Source organism: Mirounga angustirostris, unplaced genomic scaffold (assembly GCF_029215605.1).
Source record: "Mirounga angustirostris isolate CCGP_5_RB_7025 unplaced genomic scaffold, mMirAng1.0.hap1 SCAF_2, whole genome shotgun sequence".
Taxonomy (NCBI): Eukaryota; Metazoa; Chordata; class Mammalia; order Carnivora; family Phocidae; genus Mirounga; species Mirounga angustirostris.
The window spans coordinates 67,088,069-67,092,489 of NW_026991710.1; the positions used below are offsets into that span (position 1 = coordinate 67,088,069).

The following is a 4,421-nucleotide window of genomic DNA, read 5'->3' on the forward strand; positions in this document are numbered from 1 at the left end:
TCCCCCTGCTTGTGTTCCCTCTCTCTGTCCAATTAAAATAAAATCTTAAAAAAAAAAATCAGTCCTCCAACTTTATTCTTCATTCTTAAAATTGGTTTAACTTTTCCAAGTAATTTGTATTCCCATATATTTATTAGAGTTAACTTGTCAGTTGAACCAAAAAAAAAAAAAAAAAAACCAAAAACCAGAAAATAAAAAAACCTGAGATTTTTATTTGTATTCCATTGAATCTCCAGGTCAATCTGAGAATTAGCACTTCAACAATATTTGGACTTCTGTCCATTAGCAAAATATATCTCCATTTACCTAGGACTTGTTAAATTTCCTCAGTAATGTTTTATAGTTTTCAGTATTTCTGACATTATATATCTCTACATATTTCATGTTTATGATGCTATTTAAATGATATTGTATTTTAATTTCTAATTGTTAATATATAAAATATAACTGCTTTAAAAGTTTTCTTATGGGGAGCCTGGGTGGCTTAGTCAGTTAAGCATCTGACTCTTGGTTTTGGGTTAGGTCATGATCTCAGGGTCATGAGATGAGCCCTGTGCCTGTCTCCATGCTCAGTGCAGAGTCTGCTTTAGATTCTCCACCCCCCCCCCGCCCCCTGCTCCTCCCTTCCCCACTCACCCTATCTCTAAAAATAAATAAATAAATAAATAAAATATTTTCTTTAAAGTTTTTTTTTATTAACAAACTTGATTTGTTAGAATAGTTTTAGACTTACAGAAAAATTGAACAAATAGTACAGAGAGATCTTATATATAACACTACCCCTCCCCCAATAGTTTCCTATTATTAGCATCTTATATTCATATGGTACATTTGTTATCATTAGTGAACCAATATTGATACATTATTATTCATCAAAATCACTAGTTTATTCAGATTTCTTGGTTTCTACATAATGTTCTCTTTAATGTTCCAGGATCTATCTAGTATACCGCATTGCATTTACTTGTCATGTCTCAGGCTCCTCTTAGCTATGACAGTTTCTTGGACTTTCCTAATTTTTGATGACCTTCACACTTTTGAGGAGTACTGGTTGAATATATTGTAGGATGCCTCTCTATTAGAATTTGCCGATGACTTTTATCATGATTAGACTGAGGTTATGGGTTTTAGGGAGGAAGACCACAATGGTAAGGTGCCATTTTCATCACATCATATTGTTAAAATCAGAAACAAATGGAGATCGGCCTTGAAAATTCCTTGAGCAGGCAAAACTAGTTTAGTCATACAAACAAAACTTAATTTAGCTTATTTTGCAAAACTAACTTGACCTGGGTCATTTCTTGCTTGTGCTTCTGAAAAACCTAAGCAAAACTTGAACTGTTTCCCAATGTTGATATGAGGTAACCACTCACCAATTCCTTATCATTTAAGAAAACTCTAATATTAACCAATCCCTGTGAAGAATAAACAGTCATTGCCTTCCCACTATATAAAGGTGCTTTATAACAGTATAACCCTGAGCCTCGTTCCATGTTTTGGTTTGATTGCTCCCAATTTGCAAACTGTCTTTTTGGTGTGTGTACAATAAACTTTTACTAATTACTAATTTGGTGTTTCATTGGTTTTACTTTGGATATTTCTGAACTTTTGACAATATCAAGGGTACGTATTGTGAATGTGATTTATGACTATTGATGTTGACCTTGATCACCTGGCTGAAATACTGTTCGTCAGTTTTTTCCACTGTAAAATTACTAGTTTTTTAAACACCCTTTTCTATAATCTATCTACTCCTGGGAAGGAAGTCACTATGCATAGCACGTACTTAAGTGGTGGGGAGATATGGTGCCCCTACTTTAGGGTAGAGTCTCTGCATAATTTATTTGGAATGCTTTTCTAGGGGAGACTTGTCTCTTCTTCCCACTTATTAATTTATTCAATCACTTATGTTACTATAGACTCATGGGCATTTATTTTATGTTTTGACTTATAATCCAACACTATTTTATTCATTTCTTCGCTTAAATTGTTCTAGCTTTGGCCATTGGGAGCTCTTTTAGTTGGTTCCTGTGGCTCTTTGACACAAACTGATCAATTTTTTTTAAGATTTTTTTTATTCATTTATTTGACAAAGAGAGAGAGAGAGAGAGCACAAGCAGGGGGAGCCGCAGGCAGAAGGAGAAGCAGGCTCCCCTCAGAGCAGGGAGCCTGATGCGGGGCTCAATCCTAGGACGCTGGAATCATGACCCAAGCCGAAGGCAGTTGCTCAACCAACTGAGCCACCCAGGCGCCCCAAACTCATCAATTTTTTTGTTTTTGAGCACCTTCTTATTTTCTGACCCTACAAGACACTCAAGGCTCATCTTGTATATTTGTTGTCCCAGTCCTAGAATCAGCCATTGGGCCAAGGAGCACAGATTCTTTTTTTTTTTTTTTTTTTTAATAATATTAGAAACCAAAATCTGGGTTCCAAGTGTGCTTGTTGCTACTGGGGTGTTGTTTCTTTTTGATCCTCTCAGCTAATACAGCAAAAAATACATGTGCATATATTTCTCAATGCAACAATCCCAATATTAAGTTAAATATGAATCTTACTCGTGTCTCCAACTCTAATCCATCAGCACACCCTTTCATTCTGGCCTCCCCCCTTGCTTATCTGTAAATTCCCATGCCAACAGTGAAAAACCTGGAGTACACCATGTTTTATCCGTTTTGTTCAATTCCAGTGTATATGTATAGCAGTATCAGGACTGTTAACCCATACCTTTGTGGGAAACAGCTTTATCAAGTAAGTTACATTTATGTGCAGTTTCATTTGCCTGTAGTTTTACAGATTCCATTCATTTCCAAAGTTAAAGTCAGCACCTTGTCCCCCAACTTATTTCATACAGTTAGATGCTCTTGTCACAATCTTTATTCTTTCTTGGGATCCTCTGACCTCTTAAATGACTTTTTAAAATTTAATCGCTTCTCGGCCTTTTGGCTAAGATCAAGTGTAAAATTTATATACATTAAAGTTCACTTTTTGTGCTGTAGCATACTATAGGTTTTGACAGATGCATAATGTCATGTATCACCATTACAGTGCCATACAGAATAGTTTCACAACCCTAAAAATCCCCTGTACTTCACATATTCATTCCTCCCCTATTTTACCTCCTCTTGGCAGCCACTGATGCTGTTACTGTCTCTATGGTTTTGGCTTTTCCAGAAAGTCATGTAATGGGAATCATACTATATGTAGCCTTTTCCGATTGGCTCTTTCAATTAGCAATATGCATTTAAGGCTCCTCGATGATTTTTTGTGGCTTGATAGTTCATTTCTTCTTATCACTGAATAATATTCCATCGTATCAGTGTGCCACAGTTTGTTTATCCATTTACTATTGAAGGACATTTTGGTGGCATAAAGCTGCTATAAACATTCACGTGCAGGTTTTTCTGTAGACATATGTTTTCAACTCATTTTGGGTAAATACTTAGGAACATGATTGCTGGATTGTATGACTAGATTGTATTTAGCTTTGTAAGAAAATGTCAAAATGTCTTTTGAAATGGCTGTACTATTTTGCATTTCCATCAACAATGAATGAAAATTCCTCTTGCTCCACAGCCTGTCAATATTTGGTATTGTTAGTTTTTTGAATTTGGGCCATTTTAATGAGTATGTAATGGTATCTCCTTGTTTCAATTTGCAATTCCTTCATGATATATGATATTCAGCATTTTTTCTTTTTTTAAATTTTTTTATTCTTTTAATTTAAATTCAATTAATTAACATATAATGTATTTTTTGTTTCAGGGGTACAGGTCTGTGATTCGTCAGTCTTATATAATACCCAGTGCTCATTACATCACATACACCTCCCTCCCTGCAATGTCTATCACCCAATTACCCCATCCCTCCACCCTCCTCCCCTCCAGCAACCTTCAGTTTGTTTCCCGAGATTAAGAGTCTCTTATGGTTTGTCTCCCTCTCTGGTTTCATCTTGTTCCATTTTTTCCTCTCTTCCCCTATGATCCTCTGCCTTGTTTCTTAAATTCCACATATCAGTGAGATCATATGATAATTGTCTTTCTCTGATTGACTTATTTTGCTTAGCATAATAACCTCTAGTTACAGCCACATCGTTGCAAGTGACAAGATTTCATTTTTTATGACTGTGTAATATTCCATTGTGTATATATATCACATCTTTATTCATCTGTTGATGGACATCTGGTTGAGCATTTTTTCATATGCTTATTTTCTACCCATATATCTTCTTTGGAGCTGTGTCATTCAGACTTTTTACTCATTTCTTAATTGGGTTATTTTCTTATTGTTTAGTTTTAAGAATTATTTATATATTTTGGAAACAAGTCCTCTATTAAATGTGTGTTTTGTTAATATTTTCTCCCAGTCTGTAGTTAGTTTTTTTAATTCTCTTAACAGTGTTTTTTGCAGAACAGAAATTTTT

General features: G+C 34.9%; 1 pseudogene; it reads left to right on the top strand.

Moving 5' to 3' along the window:
* The first annotated feature begins 2,924 nt into the window (after positions 1–2,924).
* LOC123849202 (U2 spliceosomal RNA) lies at positions 2,925–3,063 on the top strand (annotated as a pseudogene).
* The last annotated feature ends 1,358 nt before the right edge of the window (positions 3,064–4,421 follow it).